We start from the raw sequence: 14435 nt of genomic DNA, 5'->3' as shown, positions 1-14435 counted from the left end.
ATGCACCACAGAGAGAGAGAGAGAGAGAGAGAGAGAGAGAGAGAGAGAGCGAGAGAGAGAGAGAGAGAGATCCAAAACACAACACAGAACATGAGAACATTATACACAAATACATAGAAGTGGGTCGCAACAATGAGAAAACGACCCTACTTCTCACTCAATTGAATAAACATTGTTACCGGCGTTTATGGTGTCAATTGCTAGTTTCAAGTCATTTTTAATACAGCATGATGTTCATTCAGTAAATTATGTTATCATTTAGAGTAAAATTTGTGTTCTAGCAGGGAATGCTTTTGAGCTTGGCTTGAGATTGTAAGGTTGCTACCTCTGGCGATATTGGGTCTGTCAGTCGTCCGTGTCTTCGCTTTACTTTGACACTTTCACAGTGTGTTTGCAGTTCATTAAAGTTGATTACAACCTTCTTGGTAACCAAATAATGTCTTACTCAGTGTTCAGTTGTACCTAACTCTATCCTAGTGTGACACTTCTTACGCAAGAATACAAAATGGTGACAGCCAGTAAGCAAGATGGCCTAAATGTTAAACTGAGATCTAAATAGTGTCGTCCACAAACAAATGGGTAACGTGGTGATCTATGCTTTTTTGGGAGCTATGCCTAGTAGTTCATTCTGAGCTGAAAGAAGGATAGAGAAAATGTTAAAATAATTTTCCCGGTCAACACAAGATTTTCTCGGACAAATGATTTGTTCTTTAATTTTTCATGTGTTTTCAATTATTGTAGAATCATTCAACTGTTTTCCAGGATGCTTGGAAACCCTGAAGTTGCATTGTGGGTAATGTTGGAGCCATGTTTTTACAAGGAAGATGAATGTGTGGACGATACTTCTGCATCGATTTAGAATTGTTTTTAAACTGTCCATCATGAGTCCAACAACGTTACAGACGTACAATGTTAAGTCTCTTTTAACATATTTGCAAAGGTTCACTGTCACTGTTCATTTTCCCTCCTACCTCTACTCTTGCAAGTGGTTTGGTTTAGATACTAAAAGCCCATAGGGACAGATTGTCGTCACCGTTACATCTTACATCAAGTTAAAAGTGAGTTGAAGCATGAGAAACTGGTTTCACTAACAGTTAACTGAAACCACAATCTTGCCTAAACTCAACCACATGCGCAATTCAGGATGCTAGCCCCGTCCTCTGGAGTCCTGCGCTTTGTACGTGTCCATCAAAACGTATTAGTCAGAAGAAATAAACTGCAAAGCAGGGTTGTGAAATAAGCACAATAAAAATTTTTGATATGGAGTTGAATTGAGATCAGTTGAAATCAACAATTGACAGAAATCAACAGGAACAGATTTATCTGTTCCTAACCTTCTGACACACACGTTAATACACTTTTTTCCTGTTCATGGCTACCTCCTACAAAAAAATCAATAGAAAAAACTGAATATTTCTAACTGCAGCTTGATTAATATGTAATGCAAAGCTGATAGACGAGCCATCCCGTCATCCACTCTTTCAGTTGCTCTCCTCTTTTTTTTCTTGTGCACATATGCACACAAACACACACTCAAGCACATACGGATATGTGTGAAATATTAAACACCGACTTAGAAAAGGACACACATTTAATGCAGATTTGCTTTTACCATGTCCTGCATGCAGCCAGGAGACGATGAATACTTAATCAGACAAACTGTTTAATAATCTCTCCTCTTGCTGCAACGCCAGACAAACAATACATATTCCCTCTCCAAGCCATCTCTGGTACCACTGATTTAAATTCATGCGCTGTGCACGCACATACGGGAGAATCATACAGTATTCAGGATGGAGAACAGAGGTATTAGCTCTTCTGATGTCTCTCTGTGTTCTGCCAGGGGTTTTCCGAGAGGCATCTCAAATATTCTCAAACATCCATCAATGCCTGAAAGGGTCAAAGACCATCCACCGTCTCACACACACACACACACACACACACACACACATGCAGCATACACATTCAATTAGTTTCTTTCTTGCTCCTGGAGTTTCCTTTAATCACATTTTTTTTTTCTATTTATCTCTTCCTCTGAGGCCAGCAGAAGAAGTGTGATTCAGAGGCAGCCTGTCTGTCTGTGTGTGTGTGTGTGTGTGTGTGTGGGTGGGTGTGTGTGTGTGTGTGTGTGTGTCCCTTCAAGGGCTGCTAGTCTTGACGAGGAATGTATTCTTGAGGCTTCCTGTAGGACGAGCATTTGTGTGTGTGGGAGAGCCATGCAGAATCTGATAATATGGTCACACTTAAGGACCCCTGTTTCACTCTGTAGTGCTCACAATATTGCTCTGCTCTCATGTTTTACCGGTTGCAAATATCGAAGAGAAGGAAGGAGGGATAACGAATGCAATCAAAGCAGCTAATTATTGGTAATGATCGTTGTGTCAAGACAGATGATTTGGAGAGGGCTTTTTTTTTTAACATTAATGGAAACAAATGACGCTGAAGCAATGTTCTCTTTTCTTGCTTGTTGGGCCGGCCTCTTCTCACTCAGTCTTCTGTGAATATGGCTAAGGGCACCTGCTGACTGCCACTACTGAAGACCTCATTCATTAACCTGGCATTTGGACACAAAACAATCTGTCAGTGCGTGTGTGCACACACAAACACATACCGTAACAACAAACACATACACTCAACAGAGTGGGAGGGGACATGTGTGCAAACCAGCATAAGCTACATCAGACGTGTAACATCCCTTCACACACACAAAGATAAATGAGACACATTTATAAGGCTGCTCTGCAAACATCAAATAGAAGCTTGTTTTTTTTCTTCTCCCGGGCCTCTATTGAGCTTACACTGTAACAAGATGTACAGTGTAATTTCATGTATCAATTCTCATTGTATTGTAAATTTCATTGTATTCATTGTAATAGAATAAAAAAAAAAATACTCACCAGTTCTTACTGGTATTTAAATGAAGGTACAATGGAAGAAAATAAGACTATGAGGAACAATCAGGCATTTTAGATGAAAGGAGAAATAAATTAGACACCATGTGATAATGTTTGTACCTTGTAGGTACACACACACACACACACACACACACACACACACACACACACACACACACACACACACACACACACACATACACTTTCTTTGCATGCTGTCCTGCCGCTCTGTTGATGTGAGGAGGAGTAGGAAGTCGGAAAGAGAAAATTGCAGCAGCCTCTGCTGTTGCATACAACTAAATCACTTCCTCACCATTCACTGCTTCAAAGTCTTCTCAGCTTTTCACTCTTTATTCACCACCACCACAGTTTCACTGTCCCCATACATAATCAACTCTGCTTTGAAAACCCTGGAAAATGCATGGCCTGGCCTTTATCATGCTTAATGTAGCACTCAATCAAAACGACAATCTGAATTAAAAGCCAAACCTGATAAAAGCCAGATTGCATGAGTGACAGGCTTGTGGCATATTTGTGATCTATCCAGAGTGCTGTATCCATTTGAAGTGTATTGTTAATCATATGACACCTGTCTACCTCTGACACCTTTGATGGATCTGAGTTTCCTGTTCCTGTTTGACACTCTGTGAGGGCAGAATTAAAGGAAGTGAAAGCCATCTTATACAACTCTAAAGTCTTTGCGTGTGTGGGTGGTGGATAATACATGGGCATGGGTATTATTGTATGCCAGCGAAGCCACAGCCTTCTGTAACGTCATCAGCTAGATATATTCTTATTCTTATTAAATAGATGAATCTTGATGGGGTCTGCAGTCTAATCTGGTACAGTACGATCTTCTCTAAGCATTCACAGATGAGTGATAAAATGTTTTCTTCAACCTTTCTCTTCAAGGTGAAGTGGAGCAGAGTAGCTACCCGGCTCATGTTCCACAGCAGTTCTGCACAGACAAAGAATCTACAACCACGGCTAAAATGAATGCTGGTCATCATCTTCTGCTTATGCCAAAATATATGTAAAAATATATGCATATATGTACGTATATATATATTACTTTTCTCCCTTCTTAGGTGTAGAGGCTTTGTTGTTGTTTGTGATGCTCAGTATTTAGATTTACTGCACTGACCTGTAAATACGTTCTGAAGTAATTGATTGTCATCAAAAAAAATCTATATACATAAACGTTCTGAATCTGCTAAAGTACATCATCCATCCATTATCTTTGACTGCTTATCCTTTTCAGGGTTTCAGGGGAGCCGAACCCAGCCGAGATGGGGCGAAGCGGGCTACACAGGTCGCCAGGCCTTCACAGGGCTAACACATAGAGACAGATAACCAACCTGACCTAAGCTGCATGTCTTTGGACTGTGGGAGGAAGCCGGAGAACCCAGAGAAAACCTACGTGGACACGGGGCGAACATGCCGCCCTGATAAAGTACATACAACTTTCAAAACAATATAAATACATTAGTCCGACAATGTTATTTATCATTGTAGAAGGGTAAAATTATGCATCACAATGATCAAATAAAACAAACAAAACAAAATGATTTGCTTGAAAATGACACATTTTACTATGGTACTGTTTTTCAAGTTGTATTTGCAATATCTATATATGTATCTATATTTTTTTACTATCTAGAAGTATATATACACATAAACCTAAAACTCAAGCAGCCAACATCCATTTTATAATTTACACCCGTGCTCATCCTCCTTCTGTGATATAGTCTCTGTGTGAAAGTCTGTTCATGCTTAACACCTGAGGTTTTCACACCCATTATACAGTGGTACAATATGTGTTGTTTTATATCACATTGAGCACCATAAGAGTCTCATAATCAAGACCTGGTTATGGCTACTATTAGCATCAAACACTTGTGAAAATGCACTCAACAGTTTAGGGTCACTATGTGGCTAAAATGTGTTTATCACTTCGCAGAAGTGGTTTTCCTGTAGTTGAGCACTGCATGTGTGCTTCTTATATTCGGTTTATGACATGACTGAGGAAAATGAAATCAGAAAAGTGATTACTAATGATATATTTATTAAAGTTTATTTTCAGGAAGGAGTGAGTTTCAATTCTCAATATTTCAATTGTATGATTTCCATGTGAATCAATGTTTCTTTGCTTCTCAAAAATACAACACAGAGCTACGCTCTGAGCAGACGAACCATCTAACTAACCACTTCCTTTTCTCTGTGCCTCTTCCACAAATACATTTCAGACGTGATGCTAAACTGTCAGTCAGTCTTTGTCTGTCTGATGGTCATCATGTTCAACCGAGAGCAAGCAGCTCTTCTCTCCATTCAACTAATAGTTATGTGCCAAGTCTTTGCAGGTACAGTGGACATTTGTGTTCGTTATGCATGCTAATTCTGTAAATGTAATGATAGATTATATTTGTATTGATTGGTTGTTTCCTCCAATGTTAGAGAATGATCCAGTTGAGCAGAGGAATATACTGGTGTCCAGGGGAGACTCCGTCATCTTCACCTGCAACATATCCAACATAAATGTAACACAACTCAAATGGACCAGAGGCAGATCTCTTTTTGTGTTTTCAATCTTATTTAATCAGTCTGTTTCAAATTTTTCCTCTCACAAACTGACAATAGACAAAAACTTACCTTCAAAGATGAATATTTCTAACGTTCAGCATGACGATGCAGGAACCTACAGATGTTATTTAAATGGCTTAAAAGGTGAAAGCGCTATTGAGTGGAATTTAAAGGTGTCTGTGGAACCCCAAAGTAGGTAGAGCACAACACAGGGCTATTCATCTCTACACCAGATACAATGCATTTCAAAGCTAAAACTGTACTTAAATGAATTCACATCTGATTTTGTGCAGAAATCGGTCCATTGTGGAACTCTCTATACATACTCCCTGCTGTAATTGGATTTATTCTATGTGGAATCACTCCAGCTGTCTGCCTCTATAGGTGAGTAATACCTTTTTAGCTTTCAGATTTATGAGTAAGAACAAATTAATTTAATTCTTCTCTGCTTTGGTGCAAATCGACCATAGTTCTGTACTGGGAACTATGGTCGATTTCAATTCCTGACACACACACTTATTGGTATCTTGCCATGCACTTAAACCTGATTACTGTGAAAAGGTATTATAATATCTGCACCATCCAAATGAAAGCTAAAGTAAATGCAAATTCCCTTGTGATGCTCATAGCATTGACCTTGGATACATTAGTTAACAATATAATCTCACCCAGTATAGCCGATGTGCTCTGCTTTAGCCCTCATCCAACACATGTAACATACAAGCACCACCAACGAGGACCCCAAGAATAACCTACTGTAAGAAACAGCCATCCTAACAAAGGGTTTATTTATTTATTTCTCAAAAAACATTATTAATTATGCAACTAATGTCATCCGAAGGGGAAAAAAAGCAGTTTATCATTTTCTTCAGGAAGTTACAGTTGATTTTCATATTGTAAAAACAGTGCACATCAGGAAATGTGTTTCTTCTGCATCTAAGTCTGTCTCCTTCAAAATGACAGACAGAGCATCTGTACTCCACTGTCCGTGTGCGATACTTTAAATTAGGACCCGTTGCAAACATGCCCTCTGCAAACTGCATAAATGGTTCCATTAAAACTCGCAGCATTTTGCTCCTTTTGACTGAGGTTGCCAAGGACCCCACTACATTAGTATTTTTAAAAAGCACTGAGAAACAGAGAACAACAATATGAGGTTATTAGGAACAAATTGATTGACAAAGTAGTGAAAGAAGATATGAACGATATGATAAATCACTCGTTAGATGTGACACGTGTACCTCTGGGGTCTGCAGGGACTCAGTTGGTAGGATTAAGGTTAATCATGGTCGAGTTCGGTCGACGTATATTTGTGCACAGTGGAAGATGCAAAGATATAGGAGGAAGTGCACAAAGTGATAGACATGAAAATGAGGTCAGGGTCGTAGCTGCCATTTGGTACACTGAGCTCATGTCATTTGCACTTCTTTTTTTTTGCATTTTTGCATGCTGACCCAAGTATCTTTACATTCAATATACTTAAATAAAAATGTTTAGCCCAAAAATATTAATAAGAGAAGAACAAGAATTGATTATTGATACAAGTACAAGTAATACCTATATGGGAATATACACATGTTTTGACCTTTTTTATTTAATTTAACAAAATATATCAAACTGCTCAATGCATTTATTTATGATCAAGTAAAAGTGTTTTTCTCATAAAATATATTCTTTTTTTTATTCTTTTTTTAATATTTATTTATTGCAAGACAAGAGACAATACATAGAAATAACAACAAGAGGACGACATGAACAGTGAGATACAAGCCAACAAACATCATATAGTCAGTGTATGGAAGAACTGTGTGTGTGTGTGTGTGTGTGTGTGTGTGTGTGTGTGTGTGTGTGTGTGTGTGTGTGTGTGTGTGTGTGTGAAATAAAATATATTCTGAAGTTAGAAATGTTTCCTAGAATAAATGAGGAAATATCTAATCAAAGAAGAAGTCAAAATAAAAAATAAAAACCCTTTTGATTCCCTGACACTTTGGTGGATGCTCAACACCACAATGTTGTAATAATCCATTGCAGTAGTAGTAGCCGTTAAAAAGCTAAAGTAAAAGTACAGAAGTATTATCAGCAAAATGCAAAAAGCAACAGTACTCATCCTTGAAAATGACCTCCTGTGAGTGATTTATTTTACATTATGACATTATTAGATCGCACAAAGAGGCTACTGTAAAAGGTGTTACTCATGACCTAAAATCCTGCCAGTGGCTGCTACAGAGCTTAAACCCCACTGTAGTCACATGCGTTGATTCATATAGCTATAGTGTACCGGCTTGCACAGAGAAAGTTTACGCTTTGATGTCACTAAAAAGTCATGCAAACAGAATAACTACAAAGACACGACAGTTGATGCAATGGGTTTCAACAAACTATTGCTTAACTTGAAGTTTGGCCAATATCCATCCATTCATTATCTTTAACCGCTTATCCTGTTCGGGGATGGGGGGGGGGAGATGTGCATGCTTTTATAGACTTTTTTTGCATAACTTAAAGTTTTCACGGCGAAAGCATTATTGTCACAAGTAAGCATAAACAAATGTTAGTAAATCTAACCCTATAGTTGCAATCACTACAGTACTAGCTATAAAAAAGAAAATGTAATTTACATTGAGTCACGGCCCATAACAATACTTCTGTGGCTCTTTGTTGCGAGAACAAAGACTGACCGAATGTCTTCACTAAAAAAGAGAAATCATTTGCCTTAGCTTGAATTTTCATTGATAGTGTGCAATTCTACATAGGAACACAGTATGTTATAAAACACAGTGACACTAACAGTAGCCCCTTTGTGTTTTGTGCAATCTAATAATGTCATACTGTATATAATAATATATCACTCACAGGGGCTCATTTTTAAGATTGAGTACTGTTACTTTTGATGTATTGTTTTAAGTACATTTTGTAAGTAAAGGATCTGAATACTCCTCCCGCAACTGTTTGTGAATAAGTTGTCATTACAAGACTGTGTTTAACTTTTGAACTTTATCTTTTCAGAAAACTCAGGGCCAGGACACCAAACCAGACTCCAGTACCGGACCAGCTTCATCTCCACTCAGTAGAAGAGGTCCGAAGAACTTTGTCATCTTCTTTCCTTTACTTTCTCTGTTACAGCCTTGAACTTTAATTTTCACTTTCTATCTCTATAGATGACCCTCCCTCCACCGCAGGATGGCACAGGCAGTGGGACAAACAACAAGCGTGGGAGTCAGTACGCAGAGAGGCTCAATTCAATCTATGGCCTCTACTGAGCTGACAAGACATTTGAATGAAAGTTAAACAAGAGACTTGGACAAACCCGGTGCTTCAAGGGAAAGCAATCACAGGGAGGACAACTGGGCCACTGATGCCTTTGTACATTATTACATTACATTAAAACCAGTGCCGTCACTTTAAGGACTTTGATTTCACTTGTGTATTCAGGGTTCTCTTTGCATTTTCTTGTGTTTATTATGGTTTTATCATTTGTATGATGTGTTGAATGTTTCCATGTTTGTCGTGCACCATGAGATCACCAAGGAAAGCTCCTTGCAATGTGTAGGTGACTATCGGCAACTTAAAATGAGTCACATGAGAGGCTGAGTAGAGGAGACTAACCTGCGGACGGGCTGGCAGTCAATTATTCACAGATCCAGAGGCTCAGTTTTGTGGTTTTATTTGTAGACAACAAACAAACTTTTGTGCTGGATAACACACATTCATAAACGTTCAAAATACTTTCTCCTTGGTGTACGAATGTAATCGACAGCGATCAACAGCGTCAAACAATGATAATAATGATAATAGTGTAAATAGCGGTCAGCAAAAAAAAAGACTCCCTCACCTTCCATTCATCCAACTAAACTACGGAACAGCATATATACTCACATTGCTATCCCCAACACCACGTGACTCAATTACCGGAAGTCACAAAAAAGGGTGTACAAAATGACACAGGCCATACTTGGCTCCTACACGATGTTTGTTAAATGGCAATCATGTTAACTCAACAGGCTTCAATTGGGGGTCTGTGCCCTCTAGTGTTCTATGAGAGAATTACACAGGACAGAAACAGATGTGTTTCTTGTTAAAGTGTTTTGTGATCAAAACAATGAAGTATTCCAAAATAGAAGCTGTTGACTCTGTTTGGGAAATGCATATGTAATGGTTATTCTGCTTCTTATAACAATCAAAAAGTATTCAACATGCACTAAAAGTACACTGAGCAGTAGGGTCACGCTATGTGGCTGAAAGGCCCAGCGTTATACAGAGGTGTTTTTCATACACTTGAACATGTGGATTTTGTGCATTTTAATGTCCACTAATGAAAACATTTTTATGGTTTATTCTCAAGAAGGAGCTAGCTTCAATTCTCAAGATTCTAATTTGAATAATATTATTGTATATTTGACTCTCACAAGACTTCATTTTATGTTCCTCTAAAAGATACACAGAATAACTAACCACTTCCTTTACTCTGTGCCTGAAATGAGAAAAGTGATTACCAATGATATATTTATTAAAGTATGATTCTCATGTGAATTAATGTTTCTTTGCTCCTCAAACTTACAATACATAAGTTCTGAGCGGACGAACCATCTAACTAACCACTTCCTTTTCTCTGTGGCTCTTCCACAAATACATTTCAGACGTGATGCTAAACTGTCAGTCAGTCTTTGTCTGTCTGATGGTCATCATGTTCAACCTAAACCAAGCAGCTCTTCTCTCCATTCAACTAATAGTTATGTGCCAAGTCTTTGCAGGTACAGTGGACATTTGTGTTCGTTATGCATGCTAATTCTGTAAATGTAATGATAGATTATATTTGTATTGATTGGTTGTTTCCTCCAATGTTAGAGAATGATCCAGTTGAGCAGAGGAATATACTGGTGTCCAGGGGAGACTCCGTCATCTTCACCTGCAACATATCCAAGATAAATGTAACACAACTCAAATGGACCAGAGGCAGATCTCTTTTTGTGTTTTCAATCTTATTTAATCAGTCTGTTTCAAATTTTTCCTCTGACAAACTGACAATAGACAAAAACTTACCTTCAAAGATGAATATTTCTAACGTTCAGCATGACGATGCAGGAACCTACAGATGTTATTTAAATGGCATAACAAGTGTAAGCGCTATTGAGTGGAATTTAAAGGTGTCTGTGGAACCCCAAAGTAGGTAGAGCACAACACAGGGCTATTCATCTCTACACCAGACACAATGCATTTCAAAGCTAAAACTGTACTTAAATGAATTCACATCTGATTTTGTGCAGAAATCGGTCCATTGTGGTACTCTCTATACATCACAGCTGCGATTGGATTACTTCTATGCGGAATCACAACAGCTGTCTGTCTCTACGGGTGAGTAATCATTTAGTGCTGTGTGTGGAATTTGTAGTCATTGTAGTAGTAATTAGTAATTATCATTACAAAAGTTACATATTGTATGTGCTTTATTCATAGACTGTATATAGCTATATTTTATAGCAGTTCAAAAATATATGTGCCTTTGATTAATCTTTGTGGACAATGGCTTCCTCCACCCTCCCCCTCATGTGGTCATTGTGCGATCGTGTGACAGTTACATCGTTAGACATTTCTGTATCTTCTACATTCACTGAATTTGTTTCACACTCTGATATTGTCTATTATTTTCTTTCAAGTAAAAAAAAAAGAAGTTGTCGTTGCATCATGGGGATTTTAAATGAAGTCGATGGATTATTGCAGAAACCCTCTTGCCAGCTGCCATTTTGACTTGTCAAAGCAGGAAAAGGAAAGATTTAACTAACATTAAGGGTAGCTCTATTCCCTCAAGTGGCCCAGGAGGCCTTGGTAGTGAGTGAATATGCACAATATACCAGAACCCTGGAGCTGGCTAACCTAAATGGAACGTAGCCATCGATCATGCTTCCACCTGTGCTTTTCCTGCTTTAACAAGTCAAAATGGCTGCTGTGAAAAGGGTCTATTCTTATCAACATGACAAAAAAATATTAGCTCAGTTTCTAGTAATAACTTGAAAAGTTTCTCATTTCAACAAAAACCTTTACAAGTTGTATTCATGTTGCTGGAGCTGTAGGTACACCGAGCGTTAAACAAACGGGGTGACCCTGGTTTGAATCAGGAGCATTTAGAGAATGTTGAATACGGTTCCTTATTGAGCAAATTAAATAGTGGCCTTCCTCTTTCTGTTAATTTTAGCACGAGTCTGCACACAAACCTAGCAACCTTTACTGTCTGAATGGACATATTTTATCCATATTTAATATTTATTTTTGTATAATATTTTATTCATACTTTATTATATTTGATCAATATTTTAGCCACAGATTTTATTCAAGAGATTACATCTAAACAAGTGTTGGTAGATTGGCCTTCTGATAGAAACAAAAAGAAAGGGTAAAAGAAAGGGTAAGAGGGCAGAAAGCTCTGGCTTTTTAGCAACAAATGCTGCAGAAGACTGGGCAAGACAAAGAGAAGGAAACAGAAAGAGGAGAGCAGAGTGAGAGGCAGAGGCAGAAGAGCCTGGAAGGAGAGACAGAGGGCGACAAATTCACCGAGGAAAAGAGATCAGGAAATTAGAATAAAGAATATGATGTCAACATTTTGTTCCCAACTTTTCAGTTGTGAGGATTTTCTGCTGCTTCTTTCTTTTGTTAGACTGTTGGTCGGACAAAACAAAACATGCTTTTTAAAGGCGTGACATGGAGCACTGTGGTCTTGGTCGCTTGGTCTTTACTTAGCTAAAAGTACCAATCTTAGTATCAACAACAGTCTCATATTAATGTGTCTGAAACAACTGGAAGCTGAACTGGGGTCTCATCATGGTCTCAATTTTATTTTGGCATTAAAAAGCTGGACCAACATCCCAAACCAGGACCAGGAAAGCAAGACCCTGAGTTATGCCCAGTATCATGTTCAGTTGGGAAAAGAGGTCAGAAGAACTTTTTCTTTACTCAAACTATTACGTTCTAATGTCTCAAAAAGCATTTCTTCGCAATCTCCCCCACTTCCCGCCCATCCGCTCTTTTGTTTCTTGGAGTAATATTGCGTTTATTTGTATTTTCTGTCCCTACAGGTGGCTCCCCTCCCACCAAACAGTTGTGGAGTAATCAGGACGAATCACAAGCAAGTCGGTACTTCAAGAGGCTCAATGCAATCTCTGGCCTGTTAAGCATGAAGTTCAGTGTAAAGCCGAATATGAAACAAGAGATGTTGGAAAGAGAGACACATTTCATTCACACAAAAAGTCAACTGTATGAAGAAATTACTACAGTTTAGAAATAGAGATTATGAGTCCAGATTCCCGCAGTCCATCCCTATGAGAAGCTTTTCACTAACCTGGCATGAGTAATGTTTAACCATGTAGAATCAAAGAAACATGAGGAAAGGGCTTTTAATGCCTAACTGCCACAAATGATTAAACCTAAAGAGAAAAAAAGAAAGAAAAAACAGCAAAAACTAGAAATAAAGCAACAAAAGGAGACATATGAGCCTTAAAATGCTGGTCAGTCAGTTTCCCTCAAGCAGTGGAAGGCAAAGACAAACTCCCTTCCTCCCTTCAGACAATGTGTAGTTCACATAATCTGAACAATGAAGAAAATGTTCCTCCTCTGCAACATTGGCAGATTTGCTCCTTGTTTGGCAGCAATGTTTTCTAGTAGGTAGAGTGGTCAGTGGGAACATGGGGACAGTTGGAACAGTTTAACTAGTTAGAAAGAAGTTTGGAAATCTACAGTGTACAATTAAACGTTCGGCTCTGTTTTCTTTTTCTCAAGGAATTCTGTAAACAGGTGACATTGTAAGTAGAAGGTGTTCAAGCAAATGTTTAAATTAAAATTATATTTTGGTATAGAATTATGGGGAAATGCACTCCTTGTATATTTAACAAAATTGTCTTTTTTATGTTTGGGTTGGGCTCTAAAGAAGCGAATAAATTGTTAGCAGACACCTGAATCTGTTCAGGGAACTAATTATTTTCATTACTATTTAAGGTAATTTGGTGTCGATACAAAACTGACCCCGCTCTCCTCTACCTGCCTGTTTCTATGGTCAAGCTGTGTGCACTGAGTGTCCACTTGGTGTCAGGGAAGTTGCGGTATGTGAATAAATCGTGAGCACTATCTGAGTAAGATGACTGTTCACTATAGCTATAAGGATGGGTCACTTTGTCTGAGCATGGTTAATTGCTTTTTTTCAGCTCTGCAGGCAAGGCCATTCTGTGGACCTGTATGATGTTTTTACGAAATTCAGTTCGAACATTTTTATTTGAAAGTTTTCATCATTGATCAAATATTTGGATTTGATTCTCCGCCCTACAATAGGTTCAATTATTGAATTGATTTGAGCCATATTAGAATTGTCTATGATTTATTAAAAAAAATTGTCATTTGACATGCTGGGTTCAAACCTCCTGTGAGGATTATTTTCAGGGATTTTTTGCTCAGTATAAATTCAGACCTTCTTTTCCGCAAAGCTGCTCAAAACGGCAAACAAGGCCTTTAAAATATATGCTAAGATGAAATCATATGCAGTACTGATCTTTTTTCCAGTAGGCTACTTTCAAATGGCCTTTTTACTTTTTTATTATCTTTATTGAACACAGCAATATAAGATATGTAATTATTATCACAACGTATTAACGTATATCATTTAAAACGATACAAATTACATATTTGTATAGCTTTATCAGTATGGAAATGTGAAAAATCATTTATGTAATTCTATAACTGAACATGACCTTATTAGAATAAGGTTTTTGCAAAGGCATTGGGTTTATGTAGGATACTGACTAATCTAAAAAGTAAGAATCGGAATTGGTGGTGCTGTTATGTCAAAGCAAAACTTATATTTTTGAATTAATGTCAAAACATATTGTGTCATGTTTTCAAAATGTTTTTTCCAGGAAGTAACAAAGGAAGTTGTCTGACTTGACCGCAGTTTCAACGCCCCCTGTTGCTGCAGCCAGCTCTCGT

The 14435-nt window shown here is 38.0% G+C and overlaps 2 long non-coding RNA genes across 3 annotated transcripts; both read left to right on the top strand.

Moving 5' to 3' along the window:
• The first annotated feature begins 3803 nt into the window (after positions 1-3803).
• Positions 3804-9591, top strand: LOC137891086 (uncharacterized). The gene is made up of 7 exons (XR_011105328.1): positions 3804-3947; positions 4156-4347; positions 5141-5254; positions 5349-5666; positions 5768-5858; positions 8478-8547; positions 8630-9591. It is a non-coding gene; the product is annotated as an uncharacterized lncRNA (long non-coding RNA).
• A 449-nt stretch (positions 9592-10040) lies between these two features.
• Positions 10041-13585, top strand: LOC137891079 (uncharacterized). Of its 2 annotated transcripts, none has more exons than XR_011105326.1 (5): positions 10041-10222; positions 10317-10634; positions 10736-10823; positions 12316-12394; positions 12539-13585. It is a non-coding gene; the product is annotated as an uncharacterized lncRNA (long non-coding RNA). The 2 variants fall into 2 exon arrangements; XR_011105327.1 differs by having other exon boundaries at positions 10046-10222; positions 10317-10399.
• The last annotated feature ends 850 nt before the right edge of the window (positions 13586-14435 follow it).

This window comes from Cebidichthys violaceus, unplaced genomic scaffold (genome assembly GCF_023349555.1).
Source record: "Cebidichthys violaceus isolate CVI_PGR_0920_01 unplaced genomic scaffold, fCebVio1.0.p SCAF_11, whole genome shotgun sequence".
In the NCBI taxonomy this organism is placed as follows: domain Eukaryota; kingdom Metazoa; phylum Chordata; class Actinopteri; order Perciformes; family Stichaeidae; genus Cebidichthys; species Cebidichthys violaceus.
This window is presented reverse-complemented; position numbering and strand designations above follow the sequence as displayed.